Source organism: Rattus norvegicus (assembly GCF_036323735.1).
Source record: "Rattus norvegicus strain BN/NHsdMcwi chromosome Y unlocalized genomic scaffold, GRCr8 chrY_unlocalized_4, whole genome shotgun sequence".
In the NCBI taxonomy this organism is placed as follows: domain Eukaryota; kingdom Metazoa; phylum Chordata; class Mammalia; order Rodentia; family Muridae; genus Rattus; species Rattus norvegicus.
The window spans coordinates 986,767-1,008,921 of record NW_026947400.1 but is presented as its reverse complement, the minus strand read 5'-3'; the positions used below and the strand labels follow the sequence as shown (position 1 = coordinate 1,008,921).

Below are 22,155 nucleotides of genomic sequence, written 5' to 3'. Positions count from 1 at the left end.
TCCTACAACTATGAGCTTTGGTGGAATTTTAACTTGGATTCTGGGAAACTAGATCAAAGATTTGGAATCGACAAAGAACAATGCCAAATATAAACCCTCATGGTATTATGAAACCAATGAGGTAATGATGTAAAGGATTCAATGGACCTCACCGATTCCTCTGCATGCCCATCCTACTGAATCTTATGTTTGGCCTAAAGAAAGAATCATGGTTAAATATCCAAAAGCCTCAATTCTGCCCTTGGGAACACAGGAGGTAGATATTAGAGAACTGATATCTAATATGGATACAGATCCACATTCTATAATCCATGTTTTCCTTTTCTTTACTGATGTCTAGTAAATTTTTGATAAAATAGGATTATGGAGTTTATCTTTTCAAGTAGTACACAATATATACACTGGTATATTCATGCTATGGCTGGGGCCTCTTCATTTCCTACGTCATTGCAAAAATTGAATTAGAAAACAGAATTTTTGAGTACACATTCAGGAATATATATATATATATATATATATAGCAAGGAATGTACAGTGAAAAAATGTAGTAATATATTCACCCAATTAAAGATCTGTAAGGAAAATACTGGCCTTTTGGAAAGAGAGATAACATAGAAAATTGAACTGCATGTCACAGGAATCAACCTGGGAAAAAAATTATTATCCAGAAGAATCTCCTCCACACATATTTTCTACCCATGTCAAGCCACTGACTAACTTTCTCCATTCAGAACATGTAACCAATAATGAAGCAAAGAGAAGTCTCTAGCTTTAGAGAGATGTAATACGTAAAGGTTTCCTCTGTGTCACAGGAGACATCCTGGAAAGGGGACCCTCAAATCTCTTCAATGTAAATAAAGCTGTTTAGAAGGTAGGCCATTGCAGTTCTCAGTGGCATCACCATTAGACCCTCCCTGAAAAATCTCTTGTACCCTGGAGAGCCCTAGTTTCTTCAGTGATGTCAAAAGTGTTGTTGTGTCCGCATGTGCCTCTTGGATGTTCCTTCAGTAGCAATAGTGTTTACTATTTGGCCACTAATTCAGAGTAAACAGCCATTTGGGAGGGAGAACACAGAGGATGATAATGTCAGAGATGGAGAGAAGGAAGCTTGAATTCTGTCTTGGTATAAAAAAAGGAAGAAAAATATGGTTCATGAGAAACTCAGTGGGGCCTGAATAGCCATTGAGTGGTTTCACTAAACAGATAGACTTGATCTGAGTATTCCACATATGGGATTCAGGAGCAAGATGCCTCTCAGAAGCATCTGGACTTGCCTGCTTGTTATGGTTGCTGGAAGGCAGAGAGTTTATATCATTCATTTCTTTATTCCAAAAGCCAGTTGTTGGGAAGGGGTCCATTGTTTTTCTGAGAGCTCATCACATTTATTTTTGTTGCCCCATAGTAAAACATCCTAAGGAAGAAGAGAAAGACAAATTTTATATCCTCAGCTCAGTGTAAACTCCTCCATGCACTGATATCTAGGAGAAAGAAGTACTTCTAGTCGATGTTTGATCATCTTACTCTTTCCACTAGAATTACTCTGACTACCATTCCCTGACAGTGAATCATTAGATTCCTGAGTCAATAGGTGTGATTAGCAGGCAGTTCTCTTTTGTATTATTTCTTAATTTTTAACTTTTTTTTGCCTTTTTAGTTGGATATTTCTTTTTTTTTTCTTTTCTTTTATTCAGAGATGGGGACCATACCCAGGGCTTTGCACTTGCTAGGCAAGTACTCCACCACTGAGCAAATCTCCTACCCCTAATTGAATATTTATATATTTTCATTTCAAATGTTATGTTTCTATTCAGTTTCATTTCCATAAGATCCCTAAGCAGTCCCCCTCCTATGCCTCTATAACCACACTTATTACCCCTTGACTTCCCCATTCACTAGGAGTCAAAACTATGGATGACCAAGGGCTTCTCCTTCCTTTGGTGCCGTACAAGTCCTTGCTCTGCTACATATGCAGATGGAGACATAAGTCTGTCCATGTACAGTCTTTGAACATTGGTTTAGTACCAGGTTTGTTGGCATCTTTGTTCTTATTGAGTTGAAAGCCCCTTCAGCCCTTGTAATCCTTACTCAAAATCTACCAACAAGAGTTCCGTTTTCAGTTCACTGGTTTGCCACTGGCATTCACTTTTGTATTTGACATGCTCTAGCTGCGTCTCTCAGGAAGGATCTATATCTAGTTCCTGGAAGAATGCACTTATTACGTTCATCTATCTTATCTAGATTTGTTACACTATATATATATATATATATATATATATATATATATATGTACTGATATATACTGGATATATATTTGGTGGCTTCTACAATTATGACATTAGTTGGAATATTACCATGGATACTGCACAATTAGCTCAAGAATGTAGAATCAACAAATGACAATGCCAAATAGACTCCCTCCTGTTCTTAAGAACCTATTAAATTTGAGGTATACCTGGACCTCACCCATTCCTCTCCCTTCCCATCCTCCTTAATCTTATGTTTGGCCTAAAGAAAGAATCATGGTAAAACATCCAAAACCCTCAAGACTGGCCGAGGGAACACAGGAAGGTAGATATAAGAAACTGATATCTAATGGAACTACAATACTGTATTCTATAGTCTATGTTGTCCTTTGCGTTACTGATGTTTGGTAATTTTAGGAAAAAATAAGGATTTGGGAGTTTATCTTTTGAAAAGAGTACACAATATTTACACTGTTATATTCACTCTAAAATTGACCCCCTTTGTTACCAAAATCATTGGAAAAAATTGAATTGAAAAGAGGAATATTTAAGTTCACATACGGGAAAAAATATATAGAGTCCTATACCAAGGAATGTACAATAGGAAAACGTAATACAATTTTCATTCAATTAAAAGTCTGCAAAGAAAATCCTGGTCTTTGGGAAACAGAGAAAACCTAACAAATTGAACTGTATCTCACAGGAATATACCTGGAAATAGAAATATCCAGAAGAATCTCCTCCACCTTATGTTCCTAAAATTTTTCTACCTATGCCAAGCCCCTGACAAAGTTTTTCCATTCAGAGCATGTAACCACTAATGAAGCAAAAAGAAGTCTCTACCTTCAGAGAGTTATAGTGTGTATAGGTTTTCACTGTGTCACTGGAAACACTCCTGTAAAGGGCACACTCGAATCTGATTAATATAAGGGAAAGCTGTTCCCCAGGTAGGCTATGGCAGTTCTCAGTGACATCATCATTACACCTTCCCTGAAAAATGTCTTGTATCCTGGAGAGCCATTGCTTCGGCTGTGATGTCAAAAGTGTTGTTGTGTCTGCAACTGCCTCATTGATATTCTTTCAGTATCTCTAAGGTTTACTAATTTGCTTCCAATTCAGAGTAAACAGGCATTTGGGAAAGAGAACAAAGAGCATGATGATATCAGACATGGGGAGAAGGAAAGTGGCTTTCTGTCTTGGTATAAGAAAAGGAAGAAATATGTCGACAATGGGAAAGCTCAGTCATTCCTGGGTAGGAGTTGAGTGGGATCGCTGAAGAGATAGCCTTGTCAGAGCCTTCCACATATGGTAATCAGGAACAGGAACCTCTCAGAAGCATCTGTACTTCCCTGCTTGTTATGGTTCCTGGTAGTCAGAGAACCATACTCCAAAAGCCTGGTTTTGGGAAGGGCACAGTTGTTTTCCTGAGAGCTCATGGATTTATTCCTTTTGGCTCATGTTTGTAAAGAATTTAGTTCTTGATAACCTGAACCCTTCAGGTCTGTAGGAAGGCACATCACTTTTGTCACAGTGTTAGAGTCAGTTGCTAACTGTTACTATTAGTAATACTACTCGCTGGGGACAGCACACATGATAGTTTACTTTTGGCCAACACTTCGTTTCCAAAAAACATCCTTCGTAGTTTATCACTTACACAAACATGAAATCTTTTTACTGTGTCTTCATATTCTTTGAATTTTATCACTATTCACTCCATCCATTATTACTATCTTTGTCTCAAGAGTTGTTTCTTGTTTATCCTACAACAGTGTGCATCTACCCTGAGCTTTTTCTAACCACAAGTCTGTGCAATGTGGTTTCCTTCTGTTCCCCTTTCTTCAAACCCTCCCCCTCCATAGTAAACAGTATGTTCAATGATGTTGCACCTTAATTGTTGGTTACTTCCTATCTTGTCTTTCTCCCCATGTTCATTCAGTTGAATCCATTAGTCTTTGGACACATCTGTTGCTTAGGGAGCTCTTTCCCAGGGTGTCAATTTGCCTTATTCTTTCCCTTCATTTAGATCTCTGTTTAATGCTGTATTATCAGTGAGGCATTCAGTGAGCACACTACATTAAAATGGTCTCCTCTCTATTTTTCTATCCCTTTAGCCATATTAGTTTTCTTCAGATGCTTGTGACATGACAGTGCATCACATACTCCTGTCTCTACTTGCCACTAATATGTAAGAAATAGTTGGACTTGGTCCCAAACACCTTTATTGCTGGACTTTTGTCTCTAATCACTAGAATACGACATGCAGCATAAGAGAAGTTTAACAATATTTGGAGAAGTATGAATGGATTGAAGAGAAAAACCAATTGAAATTAAGTGATGTACAGAACTTTATTATTTCTTGGATGCTTTTTCCTCAGAATTGCCTACTTTATATCACAAAGTTATAAACCTATTTGCAAGGCATTGCAAGAACTTTCCAATTAACTGTATGTTTTCATTGTATTATTAGAGTTTTGTAGCTAGAAAGACAGGTCAGCCATTACAACCAAAACTTCAAGGTCCTCCTTCCCACTAGTTGCTAAAAAGTATTATTCACACAAATCATACAATTTAATATTGCTGAGAGTTATGATAATTTTTAACCAGTTTCTGTGCATGTAGGGTAATTATAGTGTACGTGTCTAGGATACATGAAACGTCTACAGTACACACGACCAACCAGATTACCAAGCTGCCATGGAAAGAGCAGAACTCGGTCTGACTTTCAGTTCCAGGTCCACCATTGTTGGATTGTTTTGGTCCAATGGAAAATTCTTCTTTTCTACAGCAGTTTCCTCATCTATTCAATGAACTCAGTACCTTAAATATACAGGATTATTATAAATTTATCTTTATTTGTTCATCTATAAGGAACTTAGAACCTGAAGTTTTTGTATTATCCATAAATGTAAATGTGAGCCCCTGCACAGTTAGAATATCAGAGGAACAAGGCAGGCATTGTTCCCTTTTGTTTTGACTCTGGGTTTCTCTATTGTTTACCTCGGCTATGCCAGTCAAGCTGGCCTATAGGTGTCTAATATTCTCCTATCTCCCCCTGCTATCCAGTGGCTGGAGCACAAGGATTATAGATTCATGTTATAAAATCTTGATTTTTATGAGGATTCCTTGCATTCAAACTCAAATCCTCACACTTGCACCTTAAGCTCTCTGCTCACTGTGCTATCTCCCCAGTAAACCCGCAAGTCACCTTTATGTGACTTGAACACATAGGAACTGCCCTTGACCCCCATGAGTCTTTAGACAAAAAAAAAAAGTGTTTGGGCGTACAGAGGAAGGAGAGGGTTATGTAGTTCAGTAGCAAAATGATTGCCTGTCTCAAATGGACTCCTGAGTTCAGTCCCCAGTACTGAAAAACTAGGAGAAGTCAATCCTTAAGAGTTAAATAAGTCAGGAAAAAAGCAGATTTCTTTCTTTTCATGTGAATTAAAGGAAAGGGAGATTTTGGGTTTTTTTTTTATTTTTTAACTTATTTGACAAGCTAAGTTTTTAGTAAACATAGACTGTATTACTCTGAGTTTATTTTTAATGCATGCAGTTTATATATCTAACATTGTGCATTACACTCTAACCTCAGAACCTTTTTTTGTTTGATTTTTGTGAGTATTGGTGAGGGGGAGGGTAAACAGATAAGGCCAGCTGTCTGTCTTTATTTAACTCCACTAAGGTACTGAGAAGATAGCACTGTTGAGAGTCAGAGAGAAACACAGCAGCGGTAAAGCAAGTACAAGCAAGATTCTTTTCATTTTGCATTCATATAAAAATTATGTGAAAAATTGCTATGGTCTCTCAAGGGAACATGACCTAGTGTTCAATAATTTTCAATAAAAAATCTCATTTCCCAGAGTTTTAATTTCATAAAAATAATTTTTTCTATACAGCTTTTTGTTTTTCAGTTTTTCTTCTATTAACCTTTGCTCAATTTAAAATAATCAAATTATGCCAGATTTCACTTATGAGTTAACAATTGCAGTAGACATAAGTGTATAAAATAAGCACTTGTAAATTAATGGTAGGACTATTGATTGTTGAAATACTTTTTGAGAATAATTGTTAGTATATGTAAAATGTTAAATCATTTTAATTATTTTGTTTTTTATAAATGTACAAACTAAGAGGCTACAATACAAAGAAATAATTTTGTGCCAATGTGCCTACAACAGTAGCAGCCTAGAAGCCTCTCACATAGCCATATATTTGGAGTGTACAGGAGTTGTGTTGCTCTGTATAGTGGCACATCTTGGCAGTAATACTGGAAGTGAAAGGTAGGCATAGCACTTCAGAGTGTTGCTAGGCACTATTTACCAAAACAGAGGTAACCTATGTTTGTGGGCAGTAACCTATGAACCATCTCTAGGAATAGAGATAAGTGCATAGACCTACGAATAAGCACTCGAGAACATTAGTAACTGTACTATGTTTATGTCCCCAAACTGGAACAATACAAAGTTCTATCAACAACGTAATAGATGTTTTGTTTTGTTTTTTTCCCAATGGGATGGTGTGGAGAAGAGAGAGGAATGAACTGAAGCCACATACAGAGACACAGATGAAAGTTTATAACTGAGGTTTATAGAACATGAAACTAACCATTTAAAAATAAACAAAAGAAGCCAAACTCCAAAAATACACTTATTTCATTTAGCTCACAAAAAGATTGACAATTCGTATTAGAAGACAGTGCTTACTTACCATGGCTGGAAAGGGATGTAAAGCGCAGGCACTGTTTTGTGATGAGTTTCAACAGTGATTTAGGACCCAAAACAACAAAAGAAAACATATCCACCAACTGGACTCAATGCAGCAAAGATTATAATGAAAAGATATAGAATAGGCTTCTGTTTGGGGCATTGTTTTTTTTTTTTTTTTTTTTTGAGTTCACAGACATGTTCTGATTTGTAAATATTTTACATACAAGTCCAGAAGGCTCTGGAACCAGATTACTGAAATTAAATATTTGTGTCCTTAGATGAAGCACTTGATTTAACTCTGTTTCTTCATTTAGCTCCTGTAAAATCATGTATGTTTTTACTGTGAAAATAAAATTATACACAGCAAGAAACATAAAACATCACTTAGCCCAAAAGATGCTAATGAATGTTAGTATCCTCTCACTAAGATTTTAAACTATGTGAGAGTTTAGAATAGAACAGTATGCAGCTTTTATTATATGGATCCATTATTCACAGAGGTGGTATTCTTATTCTTAGATAGAAACTCTATGAACTCAGCTTATTCCATAATTACTTGAGTTTTTTTGCGGCCCTCTCACATCAGCCATCAGTCAAGACCGTCTCCCAGAGACACAGTCACAACACATTCTCAATAGGGGTACCTCTTCCCAGGTCACTCTACGTTATGTCAAGTTGACCAGACAGAATTAGAAATTTTGGAATGTTGGAGCAAATCCGTGAGTGGCAAACAGTTAAAACAGTTAATCTTAAGATGGAATTTCAATGTCAACTTCAATATTTTATTACTTTCCCACTTTGTAATTACTTCTTTTAGTGAAATGAAGTGTATAAAAGATGAACACTCTTTCTTTGTGTGTGTGTGTGTGTGTGTGTGTGTGTGTGTGTGTGGGTGTGTGTGTCAGATTCCTGTATACAGGTATACCCAGCATGTGTACATGAAAAAGCCCAAAAGAGGATAACAGATGTCTTTCTTATCCCTGCTTTATTCCCTTAGGCCAGGTTGCTCACTGAACTTGAGGCTGATTATTTTGCTAGGCTGCTGGTTAGTGAACTTTGCCGGCATGACTGGCTTCATGATACAGCACTAAATTATAAGTATCTATGACAAAGCCTGTTTTTATATGGTGCAAACTCACTTTGTCATGCTTGCTTAAGCTGTATTTTGACCTCAGAATTAACTATTTTACAAGAAGATGTCAATATTGTTATACAATCTACCTAAACCTTTTATTGTCTTAGAAGGGAGCCCAGTCACAAATTTCTATTGCTCCAGCTGTCGACAACTACAGAACTTTTCTGTCTTTATGGATATACCTCCAGTAGATAGTCCATGTGATTGAAGTCTTGTGGCATTTTCACTTAGTGTGTTCTCAATATTCATTTATGTTGTGGCATCAATCCGTACTACGTTCCACATATCACTTTTTGTTTATCCATTCGTCCATTCATAGACTCTTTGGGTCTTCTAAACTTAAAATTTTTCATTGTTTATATTATGATATTAGGACCTATGGGCATGTGCTTGCTATGGCTCACATGTATTGATCAGAAAACACTGTACGGGTGACGTAGGTGAGTTGTTTCCCTCCTATTGGGGCGAGAAATGGAACCCAAGTAGGTGTGCAGGCTTGGGGCATGTTTTACTTTATAGGAAAGCATCTTATTTTCTTCTATAGAGGTTATACCGCTTTCCATTACTACCAGTAATGTATGAGGGTGCTTTTACGTCCATCCAAGTGGATGTGAGGTATTGTCTTAGTTTTTAAGTTGCATTTTCCTAATAACTTATCATTTTAAGCATTTTTCTTTTAGAACAGTATGAGAACAGATGATATTTCTATTGACCAAGAGGAAACTGAGAACCAGAAATTCTAAATCAAATAATTTCTCCTACTAGGATTTGATATTTGATTTATATATTTGATTTCAAAGCAACACTTTTTCTGACCTGTTATTTTTAAGTTACTAAATATTTTTTTAAAAAAATGATTATATAAATTAAGGAAATATAATTTGGTTGAGATGAAATGAAAGAGCACAGTAGGTGCTGGGAAAAAACCCACTTTTTAAAAGGTAAGATGCATTAGGACTGTCAGTGGGAGTAGTGTAGCATAGGTTTGGGAAAAGTAATTTGGAGAGTAGATGTCTTTAAGAGCTTTAATTTGCAGAGCTAAAGTGTTTGAATATCAGAATTGTAGGAAGTGGAGATCAATAGTGTTCCCGAGTGGTGTGAATGGGCATATAAGCAACATAGTACTTGAGAGCACCAGCTTCGTGCACAGTTATAAAAGTTGCAGCCAGGTGTGGAGGCAGAGGAAGATGGGTACCTTCAAGTACAAGGCCAGGCCAACCAAATGTTACATTTAGCTCAATAATCCAGAGCAAATTCCTCAACCTTTCTGTGCTCTTGTTTTCTCCATCAACATAGGCATAATAATTTAAATTCATGAAGCTATTATAATGATTTAAACTATTTTACATGTAAATGTACCAAGAACAAAGTAAACTCTTAATGTTTTAAACATTCCATAGATGTCAACTATTATTATGTGACATTTGCCTTGTGTTTTGTATCTTTTCATTTTACAACAAATCTGTGCAGTAGAAGTAAGTGTAATTAGTGTAATGACAGAGACAGCAAAGTAGAAGAGGTTGTATCATATAGAAAGCTCCCATTGACTAAACTAGTCTTATACTAGGCATGGCACATATTTAATGCCAGGATACAGAAGGCAGAGGAAAGATGATCCCTGTGTTTGAAGCCAGTCTGGTCTACATAGCATGCTGCAGGATTGTCATGACTGCATGTCTCAAACAAAAACAAAGTCTGGTCTTACTGTTCAATGCCATTTAAACCTGCTGTTTTATACTTTAGAAAAAGAATGAAAATTAAAAAAAAACATATAGAACAATGGAATAACATGATTAAAAAGTTTGATAGAACTTAATCTAATGGCACTCTGCAGCATAAAGAGGTAGAAGAAATATGCCTAGATGCATATTTGTTGACTATTAAGATTATCTATATACAGATTGTCTTTGTAGAAATATTTTGTCCTAGGTCTGTGACTTAGAGAATTATGAGAAAAGATATTTAAAGGGAACATGGTAGATAACTAACCAATATATTTCTTTCAGTTGTTTATAAACTTGAAATAGATAGAACTGTGTGGTCCTTGATAAGAATCTACTGTGGTAGCTATCTTCTGATTGAATTCCTTTTTCTACTGAGCATCAACACAAATGGTTGGAGACAAGCTGGAGTAAATCATTTCCTCACCTTTTAACTTAATTCAAGAAACAATTTGTCTCATCATCATCCCTTTGAGGTAGTACAGCACAGAGTCTTGTGAACATGTCCTTGCTAAAAGAATGGCCAGCTCACTAGGAGTCTCCTGAGTGTTCTCCGCTCTCACAGAGCGTCTGACTTACTGGGACTCCATAGATGTACTCCACTCTGAGTGACTGAATGCAAGGGTGTTCATGAATAACCTGATCAGTGCTCAAGTCAACCTCCCACTAGAGGATTATTGAACTGTGCATCATTTTTTATATATTTGTTTATTAAAGGCTATTCTGTGTAATGATAATGAGGAACCTTCTCTCTTTTGTCTTCCCTCTGCTTTACAGATTGCTGAATTCCTGGTGATATTATGGTTCCTGAGTCTTCTGCCGTGCTTCTTTGCTCCAATTAGTATCATCCCAATATATGTGTATTCACTTGCCCTTTATGGGTTTATGCACTTCTTTCTTATCAACCCCCCAAAAAACTTTCTACTATAAATCCAGATTTTGGTTGTTTAAACTTCTGGTAAGTCTACAAGGCATGCACAATATTTTGAGCATAGTACATTAGCATTGACTTCCTCAAATGTCTCACTGGACTGTTGGATTGTACAGCCTTAGAGGCAGGATTCACATTGGGACAAGGGAATAGTGCCCAGATTCAGGAGTAAGTGCTTTTGTTGGATACCAGATATACTTGAACATTTATAACATGGAAGTCAGATAGTGAATTGATTGTATATATTATAATTAATTAACCAGTGTGGTAAAATATAGCACTTTTTTTCTTTCTAAAGAAAAGAGAGTCAGGCAGAGTGTTATTGTGTAATCCCTTACTTAGAATTTGAAGGTAGAAGGATCAGAAGTCCAAGGCTACTTTATACTGCATTTACCTCAGTATTCTCTTAGATTTCCTATAACTATAAATCCCTATGAAGTGTTTGTTTTTCTCTAAATCATATAAGTGAGTGCCTACATATTTGTATATGTATGAGTACCACATATGTGGTTGGTATTCATGAAAGCCTAATGAGTGTGTCTGATGCCTGAATTTTGAGTTGTAGACAGTGGTGAACCAAGCATGGGTGATGGGAACTAAGCTCCTTCCTCCACAAAATCAGCAGTACATAACTATAGAGCCACCGATCTAGCATTTCTATAAACTTATTTCTAAATGACGGTTTTGGAAGATTCAGAAAGCTTACTGTGATGATGTTGCAATAGCAGGATGGTATAGATGCGTACTCTGTGAGCCGTGCCTCAGTGAGTCCTTTTTTTTTTTTTTTGAGTAGGAAGCCATCATTTCATACATAATTACTTTCACTGATGAGTAGAATGATACCTGTTGAATGGATGTGTATCTAGGTCTGAACTGTGTGATGATAAATTTAGACTGATTGGTTGAATAGGCTGGAGTGAGGTATAAAAAGGATTAACACACTAGTAAACGCCTTCTTTGAAGCAGTGATTTGTTGCTTTTGTAATATCATTACTAAAACAGAAGTGTTATAGGGTATAGGTCATTTAAAATCAGTTTGACTATTTACTCAAACTCCATTTATAAAATTATTCCCTAAAATGTGTGTCAGAGTATTAACTTAATGTTTTCACCATAGTTTTATTTATTGAAAATGTTTGTAAACTTTTGTCCTAAAATAAATATCTTATTTCCCTTTTTTCTCCATTATTTTTACTGAAAAATACTTGGTCTTAAAAAAAAGATTGCTCAACATTTATATTCATAGTTGTATCGGAATCTTTATAATTGACTTATGCTACCTTCTTTCCCCCCCAAAAAAATTAAGAAATTTAAGTACTATCTTTCTGCAAAGTTACTGTGTCAAATATAGTGCATTCTATTTATACTAAGGAAGTCTTTTGTCCTCTAGCCTATCATTTTTTGCCCCAACTAGGAATCCAATTAGATAGCACAAAATCCCAGACTTTCCAATAGTAACATACCTCATTCTTCTAGTAAGCTAACTAAAGTTTTAAAATAGAGTCCTTAGTTATATCATTACCGATCAATTTGTTTGGTTTTGTTTATTTTTGTTGCTGCTGCTGCTGTTGTTGTTAATTTTCAAGGCACATATTTCAGTGTGGCCCTGTTTGTCTGAGATCAGGATCTACAGAACAGGCTAATCTTGAACTCACCCAGATCTGCTGCCTCTGACTCTAAAGGCATGTGCAATGAGTGCCTGGGCACAGATCAGGTTTTACTAATTTTTTTGAGTAAAATTGTGTGTGCATGGACATGAACTCAAGGGACCTGGAGAGTGTTCAGTGGTTATCAGCAAAGGCTGAGGATCATAGAATCAAAATATATCGGCTCCAGAGACCAGTGTCTCAAAACTTGTCATTATTGTTTCCATAGCTAATTCAAACCTTATCTGTTATAGATGATATTCAAGATTGATTCATATTATATAGTCATGTATCCCTCTGAAGAGAAATGTTTATAGAATAAAGAGAAAGAACCAACCACATCTGAGGGCAAGCCTGCCATAGTTTCCCTGGATGAATGTGTCTACTAAATAAAAAAAAAAGGATACATCCAGAGAGCTGGGAATTTAAGCTCATTTTCAGAATTACTATAGTGTCAGAGGAATGCAATATTATCTATAAATTTTCTTCTGTAATGTAAAGAAAAGGGAGACTAAGAGGATAAAGTCAAAAGCTATCTCTATCCATTCTCCTCCACGCAGGTACCACTGGATCCCCTGCACAACAAACAGTATCTGGTTCTCCTCTGCAATGACAGGAATTTTTTTTATAATTATAACAGGTTTAAAGAGAACCAGTAAAGTTGAATTTGTGTTAATGCGAATAACAAAGGACTATCTTAGGAAATACTATGAGAAAGTTTACCGTGCCGTTACACACTATGATCCTGGCCTTACTGAGTAAAGGCAGGAGAATTTCAAGTTAGAGGCCAGCCTGGGGTACATAGTGCAGCCTGTCTCAATCTACTCCCCTTAAGAGAATTGTTATAAGAATTGAGCTATACCCATTTATAAACTCTAAGAGAATATATTGCATGAGTTAGTTGCTTAACAACACATTTATCATTATTTTCAGAATAGTTGTCAGAGGTGACTTTTGTGGAAATGTTAAGGCCAACACAGTCATTACCATTACATTAGTGAAATCAATATTATATAGTCTGCGGGTGCAGTCAAGTGGTAGAGTGCATGCCTCATATGCATAAGATCCTGGGCTTGAAACCCAATGCTCTAAGAGTGTCATTTAGGTTAGAGAATGCAACAGACCTCAGATGATCACACTCCCTGCCAGTTTTTCTCTCTCTGATTTTGTGAGACAGGGTTTTTCTGTGCAGCTCTCCTAGAACTCACATTGTAGACCAGGCTGGATAACAATTCAGAGATCTGCATGCCTCTTCTTCCCTCTTTTGGAATTAAAGGCATGAGCCACCACTGTCTGTCCCTTCCTGTCTTTTATAGGCAAAGAAGAGCTTTGTAGTCAGCCAAGTTTACCCTGTCCAACAAATGATTTGTAGTCCAACACCGGGTTGCCTCTTGTGCTTACATCACTTATTTTTCTTACTCCGTAGCACAGGCTAGCCTCAAACTTGTTGCACTGCTGCCTCAGCCTTTTAAGTGAAGGCCTACAGGAACGAACCACTATGGCTAGCGTATTCTCTCTCCACTTGGTTTCTGCTTTCCCCAACAACAACCACAAACTCATCCACTGTTTACCTTCCAATTTTGCATTCAACTCCTTCCTACTTTACTGGGTTACACACCCTCATTGTCTGGGCTTAGTGTACGTGTGTTATTTATTGGTTTCCTTTTTAACAGCAGTCATTCTGAATGGTCAGCCTTGCAGTAGAGAACTGATTCTATGTTTTCTCATTTTTTCCTTTCTTTTTCTCATTTTTGAGTATTTACTGCTGCCTTTCATAAGGTAGGCTTTGCCAATTTCTGGATGGCCGATCAGCTGAACAGCCTGTCAGTGATTCACATGGACCTGGAATATATGATCTGCTTTTACAATTTGAACTTAAATGGGATGAGAATAAGGGCCTGTTGCCAAATGATCCGCAAGATACAGTATGATTTTGTATTCACACTAGTGAATGCCAGCATAAACAAAGAACTGTTGGGAATGATAACTTCGACAGTTAATGTCATGATGAAAACTCATCCAATAGCATTACACACAGAATTAAATGTGCTTGGCACCCTGTTAGCAATCTCCTTATCTGAAATCATTTATTTGGCATTTAAGTTGTGTTAGGATTTTAGTCAACCTCTTGCCAAAACATTTACAACTTACATTTAAAGAATTCTGCAGTTATATCTCAACGTTCATATGTGTTGGTAGCTGTATCACAACTGCCAAAGTGCCAGCAGCTAGTCCTCATAGAAATGCTCAGGATGCCATTGTAGGAGCCAGTGGTCCAAGTACTGATTGCTTAGAATCAGGTCAAATGCCTGAGAAAGAACATCCTGGTCAGTTCAGAAGTCTTGACCTTCTTCTGGCTCTTTACCCATGCTTAGGTGACACCAAGTTAATTTAGTTAGGAAGTTTGCATTAATTACAAAGATCTAAGTGTAGAGAGACCTAGCATGTACTCACAAAAGATAATGATAAATTGGGTATGGCAGGCCACCACTCACCTGCAATCCCAGCACTGAGGAGGCTGAACCGATAGGATTGCCAGTCATCCTGGGGTGCATAAATGAAATCCTGTCCCCAAAACAAAAACTACTGCAGAGCAGCAATAAAAAACAATAATGAGCCATAAGCATTCTATGATTATGAGGAGGCCATAGAGCGTGTGCTCTGGGTGTATTTTTATAGTAACTTGCCACTTACAAAGCTGTCTCAGTACCCGTAATATTTCTACATTTTCCTATGTTTAAAGTCATATAACAAAGCATGTGTTTTTCTTCCTTTTATTCATAGACTCTTTTCCTATAGTTTTATTACACTTGAAAAAAGTACAAAATTGTTTGAGTTGGTTCTAGGATATTCAGAAATCACAAAAAGAATTGCCCAGTAGTCACCTCAGCTTCTCTCGTTTTCTCAGCCACTAAAGAGGTTGTGCAAGTAGTGTCTGCATAGGAGAAAGTGACTGTGAACCCACGGGATAGGGTTTTATGGATATGCTGATGGGTAGTTGTACTGTGTGAATAAATGGTATGAACAGTTAATTTATTTGAATTGCGATATTGTTTTCGTTCTTCTTTGAAATATTCACAGAACCAGAATTTTGCAACAGAAATACATACAGAGTGCAAGCCACTGTTCAGTGCATTCCTGCTTGGCTTCGCTTCATCCAGTGCCTGTGCTGGTACCGTGACACAAGAAGAGCCTTTCCTCTTCCAGTAAATGCTGCCTGGCAAATACTCTACAACTTTCTTCACCCTGACATTTCCAGCCCTTTACAGCACCCACAAAGGTAGGCTGAGTTCTCCCATCTGAGCCCTTACTACTGCATTCTGTTGCCCTGTACTCTGCCGTCGCTGCTGCTGGTTCTGCTGAGGCTTCAGAACCCGGACATCTCACTTTAGCCTTGAATATAGTTTTAATCTCATTTCAATTAACAGTTATTATCACAAGATTTTCAGTCAATTGGTAAGAATTGTGATGCTGTTTCAATCCTGTCTGTTGCTCAGTGGCTTTAATCTATGGGTGCCTTGGGTTTTAATTTAGTGGTTTAGAGTGTTTTTTTTTCTGTTTGTTTTTGAAGATTTTTTGTTGTTTTTCCTTGGTGGGGTTGGGGAGGTTGAAATTTCCTTGTTTATTAGTGAGGTTAAGAAATGGTTAGGTGCACAAGAATCCCTCTTCCAACCAAGTATTTAATATTTAAGTATTTTCTTTGATGAACATGTAAGGATTGTTTACAGCCCATTTAACTGCAAATTGAGTTCTCTGATCGCTTCAGTTTCTCATTTCCATGGCATCCTGCTATGACTTGCTACTGATCTTCTGTTGGGAATAGAAAAAAAAAAGTCTTTTAAGTTTAGAACCAAACGGAGACACTCATTTTGAATTTTTACCATTTCCCATGAACTGTCAGTGGTTTTCCATCCTTGCACTAAAATGTATTCCTTCTTTGTCTGCTGAGTAGAGAGCATCAGCCCACACCTTACAAAGTGCAAAGAGCTTTGACTAATGCAGATTAGTAAAGAGCTTTTTAAATACGCACGTAAATTGTTCTCAGTAAACTTTTCTGTGCGGCTCTATTGGGAGATATATTCAGAAGTACAAAACTACTGTTGCTGTAATATGTATCTGATGCCATGTCAGATGAGGTCACTGTTAGTACCGTGATATTGGTGTCCCTGAACTTTCACAGTATGACATAGGGTCTGTGCTAGAATAGTATTGATAAATATAGCCATTCTTATTAAGTGTTAGAATTTCATTGAGTACCTCAGTGAAGGAAACTCATCCACAGGAATTCCATAATTTTAGTTCTTGCTAAGGAATGCCAGTACTCAATACCAGTATGCACCTTGATTTATAGATTTGACAGTTGATTTGGAAAAAAAGATGTGATATGGCTTCTTTTACTAAATTATCAGAAACATCTGCCTCCTGTCTTAGATATAAATGAGTGCTGGGGTAGATTATACTAGTAATATATTTATTAGGAAGTTAAAATTGCTGGAAGGTACTATTGACACAAAATACAGCACTTACCTCAGGAAATAAGGAATAGTTAATTCTTGAGGCAAACCTAAGTGCTAGTAGCCTGGGAGCACAGACTCAGGTTATAACCACCGGAGGTGATCACATAATATTTTATTTGATACAAAAGAAAGAGAAACATAAATAAGTGCATTTATCACATTGATGATCACTGCCAATAAGCAGGCTACAGCAAAACAAGTGGAACTCTGTATAAATCTAGGAAGTCTGATAACATGTTTAGCTTTCAGATTAGTAAAGGATGGTGCCCTGCTGAGCATACATTTTAGGGCTGTAGTGAATTTGGTCCCCAACACCCATGTAAAGGCTGTGAAAGGCAGCAAACACCTATAACTCGAGCTCTGGGGAGATAGACAGTGTGACTTACTTGCCACTCCTATTATGGTATCATTGAGCTGCAGATTCAATCAGAGACCTTGTCACAAAAAATAGGGTGGAGAATGCCTGGGAAGACACTGATGCCAAGCTTCCCACACACAGAGAAAACATTTGACAGATTTGGATAGTCACAGGCCCATTCAGATAAAGGAGTGAACAGTGAGTGACTTTCAAAGGGAAAGTCTAAGGTAGTCTGGTTAGGTTCTTCACACCATCTTCAATCACGAAGTTCGTTATTGAGACTCAGCCTTGAGGAACTTATGTTTACATAAAGACCTTTAACAACACAAAAGGATTACAAGTCCAAGCCTGTCTTATTTACAGAGTGAGTTCAGGCCAACCTGGCCGCATAATAAAATCCTGTCCCAAAATAAGTAATATATAGCTTACCTCTAATTCATAGAACTCTGTGGTCTGTCCTTAGCACGATGTAAGAAGAATTACAAAGAAGGTTGGGATGAGCCAGTAAAAATGGCTTCACAAGTAAAGGCACCTGAAGCAAAACTTGACAGCCTGAGTTCAGTCCCTGAGCACGATGTTAGAGAAAAAGAACTACCTCCATCAGGTTGTTTTCTGACCTCTGTGTTTGAACAGTTGGATTATGAGGAAATGGATGCTTTGTCCCCAGTATCACAGGGGGCTGGGGAATGTGAACAGAACTTTGAGCCAACATAATTTACCTATACATGAAGCAGTCCTGTACTAGTAAATACATATATTTCCTATTCAAGTATAGTTTAAATTGGTACAATTTTACATTGATATATTTGATGCATTGATGACTTATCTGTTATATATATATATATATATATATATGTATATATATATATATATATATATAATTATATTCTTTTCTCAAAAACAAAAAAATATCAGATTACATTATTCTTTCATTACAAGGTACTAAGAGAAGTTTCCTTATATCTGATTTAAAATTATAGAGGTTTGTTTAACTGTATATACTAAGGAATGGTTAAAGTGGTAAATTTATGGAGGTTTAAAACCACATATTTTTGAAAGGCTTCAATTATACTATTTTGTGTAAGCAGTGATCAGTAAAACCCTTAGCACAAAACTCTCACACAGCTTGCTAGGCCACAAATAAAAGTTGACATTCAGAGGACATGCAGGTGAGAATGACCGTGAAGGTCTGATCCTCCTGCCATAACCACTCAAGTTCTGGGATTACAGAAGTGATTAACCCTGCCTGGCTCCTTATTTTTATTTTGTGATACCAGGCTCGTTCTCAGGGGTCTGAGTGTGATGGGCCATGTGGTCACAGTGCCATGGGGCTCATTCTGCCCCACCATGCAGTGTAAGAGGTAATTCTGCTTCCTTCTCCTGTTTCCCTTGACCCCATTTGTCATGGCTGTGTTTGTCTTACACATTGCTACATCTTTTACTTCACATAATCATTGTAAGAATTGTCCTGAAATCATGGTATAGACTTTATAGGTGTACATGCTGCATGAATGCCCTGGAGAGAAAAATGGTGTGGCCATTTATTAATTTTGTTTATCATATCCCTAAAGTTTTAAATATATTTTAATATTGCTACATATTGGATACATAAATAATTTTTGTACCAAAAAGTCAAGAACTTGGCATGGCAAAATTTTGACGTTGAATCGTTTTCAGGTTTCATTTTCTTCCTTCTTTTCTTCCTTCCTTCCTTCCTTCCTTCCTCCCTTCCTTCCTTCCTTCCCTTTTTTCTTTCTTTAAGATTGGGTCTCATGTCAGGTGGTAACAGTGCATCCCTTTAATCCCGACAGAGGCAGGTAGATCTTTGAGTTTGAGTCCACCCTTGTCTATAGAGAGAATTCCGGGATAGCCAGAGTTACGCAGAAAAGCCCTTCTCGAGGGAGAAAACAAAAAACAGAACAGAACAGAACAAAACAAAACAAAATGTGCAAGTCTCAAATAAAAATTAAAAAAAGACAGGGCTAGGCCACACATAGGTCTTACTAGCTTCAAATTCATTATGTAGCAAGCATGACTTTGAACTTCCGACTCCCTTCCTTCTATTTCCCTCTTAAGTGCTGGGATTAGAGGAATGTGCAACAACAACATAACCAGTTTTATATGGTGATGGATATCAAACTCAGGGCTTCAGTTTGCTAGGCAGACGTCCTACCAGTTGAGCCATCGCCCCAGCCCTAGTTAGGTTACTTTATTGGACAGTGTCCTAAAAAACAAAGTCTTTAAAAGTAATTACTGAGACAATAGAATCTAGTCAAAATTACTAATTATCTAGATACTGTTCTATTGAGGCTGTTGCAAAGGAAACATTTGTGAGAAAAAAAGAGTAAAAGACCATGACATGACCTTGTTTAGACTCTGATGTGATTCTTTCAAAGAAGTAGTCTGCCTGGGTTACCATAGTAACAGCACTGTACTAAGTGAACTTTGAAAATTGCTACTGTGCTTGTTTTTTTTTTTTTTTCTGCTGCCTGATTTGTTAAGATGGAGGACTATGCATTAACTCTGCACCTAGAATCATTGTAGGTGAGGATTTAGGTAAGCTATTTAGAAAGATTAATCATGAGGGCCCAGGAGCGGCAGGACACCTGCCTGAGACACCACCGGAACCTGAAAGAAACAGACCGGATAAACAGTTCTCTGCACCCAAATCCCGTGGGAGGGAGAGCTAAACCTTCAGAGAGGCAGACAAGCCTGGGAAACTAGAAGAGACTGCTCCCTGCACACACATCTCGGACGCCAGAGGAAAAAGCCAAAGACCATGTGGAACCCTGGTGCACTGAATCTACCGGAAGGGGCGGCACAGGTCTTCCTGGTTGCTGCCGCTGCAGAGAGCCCCTGGGCAGCACCCCACGAGCAAACCTGAGCCTCGGGACCACAGGTAAGACCAAATTTACTGCTGCAAGAAAGCTGCCTGGTGAACTCAAGACACAGGCCCACAGGAACAGCTGAAGACCTGTAGAGAGGAAAAACTACACGGCCGAAAGCAGAACACACTGTCCCCGTAACTGACTGAAAGAGAGGAAAACAGGTCTACAGCACTCCTGACACACAGGCTTATAGGACAGTCTAGCCACTGTCAGAAATAGCAGAACAAAGTAACACTAGAATAATCTGATGGCGAGAGGCAAGCACAGGAACCCAAGCAACAGAAACCAAGACTACATGCCATCATCGGAGCCCAATTCTCCCACCAAAACAAACATGGAATATCCAAACACACCAGAAAAGCAAGATCTAGTTTCAAAATCATATTTGATCATGATGCTGGAGGACTTCAAGAAAGACATGAACACACTTAGGGAAACACAGGAAAACATTAATAAACAAGTAGAAGCCTACAGAGAGGAATCTCAAAAATCCCTGAAAGAATTCCCGGAAAACCCAATCAAACAGTTGAAGGAATTAAAAATGGAAATAGAAGCAATCAAGAAAGAAAACATGGAAACAACCCTGGATATAGAAAACCAAAAGAAGAGACAAGGAGCTGTAGATACAAGCTTCACCAACAGAATACAAGAGATGGAAGAGAGAATCTCAGGAGCAGAAGATTCCATAGAAGTCATTGACTCAACTGTCAAAGATAATGTAAAGCGGAAAAAGCTACTGGTCCAAAACATACAGGAAATCCAGGACTCAATGAGAAGATCAAACCTAAGGATAATAGGTATAGAAGAGAGTGAAGACTCCCAGCTCAAAGGACCAGTAAATATCTTCAACAAAATCATAGAAGAAAACTTCCCTAACCTAAAAAAAGAGATACCCATAGACATACAAGAAGCCTACAGAACTCCAAATAGATTGGACCAGAAAAGAAACACCTCCCGTCACATAATTGTCAAAACACCAAACGCACAAAATAAAGAAAGAATATTAAAAGCAGTAAGGGAAAAATGTCAAGTAACATATAAAGTGAGACCTATGAGAATCACACCAGACTTCTCGCCAGAAACTATGAAGGCCAGAAGATCCTGGACTGATGTTATACAGACCCTAAGAGAACACAAATGCCAGCCCAGATTACTGTATCCAGCAAAACTCTCAATTAACATTGATGGAGAAACCAAGATATTCCATGACAAAACCAAATTTACACAATATCTTTCTACAAATCCACCACTACAAAGGATAATAAATGGTAAAGCCCAACATAAGGAGGCAAGCTATAACCTAGAAGAAGCAAGAAACTCATCGTCTTGGCAACAAAACAAAGAGAATGAAAGCACACAAACATAACCTCACATCAAATATGAATATAACGGGAAGCAATAAGCACTATTCCTTAATATCTCTCAATATCAATGGCCTCAACTCCCCAATAAAAAGACATAGATTAACAAACTGGATACGCAACGAGGACCCTGCATTCTGCTGCCTACAGGAAACACACCTCAGAGACAAACACAGACACTACCTCAGAGTGAAAGGCTGGAAAACAACTTTCCAAGCAAATGGTCAGAATAAGCAAGCTGGAGTAGCCATTCTAATATCAAATAAAATCAATTTCCAACTAAAAGTCATCAAAAAAGATAAGGAAGGACACTTCATATTCATCAAAGGAAAAATCAACCAAGATGAACTCTCAATCCTAAATATCTATGCCCCAAATACAAGGGCACCTACATATGTAAAAGAAACCTTACTAAAGCTCAAAACACACATTGCACCTCACACAATAATAGTGGGAGATTTCAACACCCCACTCTCATCAATGGACAGATCATGGAAACAGAAATTAAACAGTGATGTAGACAGACTAAGAGAAGTCATGAGCCAAATGGACTTAACGGATATTTATAGAACATTCTATCCTACAGCAAAAGGATATACCTTCTTCTCAGCTCCTCATGGTACTTTCTCCAAAATTGACCATATAATTG

At 37.5% G+C, this 22,155-nt stretch overlaps 1 long non-coding RNA gene across 3 annotated transcripts in view; it reads right to left on the bottom strand.

Annotated features, from left to right (window-relative positions):
- Window positions 1-1,279: 1,279 nt before the first annotated feature.
- LOC134484741 (uncharacterized) overlaps window positions 1,280-22,155 on the bottom strand; it is a 74,424-nt gene continuing 53,548 nt past the window's right edge. For 2 of the 3 annotated variants that reach the window (XR_010062476.1, XR_010062478.1), the window contains one exon: window positions 15,970-16,192. This is a non-coding gene — a long non-coding RNA (uncharacterized LOC134484741). Of the gene's footprint in view, window positions 1,412-15,969; window positions 16,193-22,155 lie in introns of those variants that run through there. The other variant, XR_010062477.1, reaches the window with a different exon arrangement.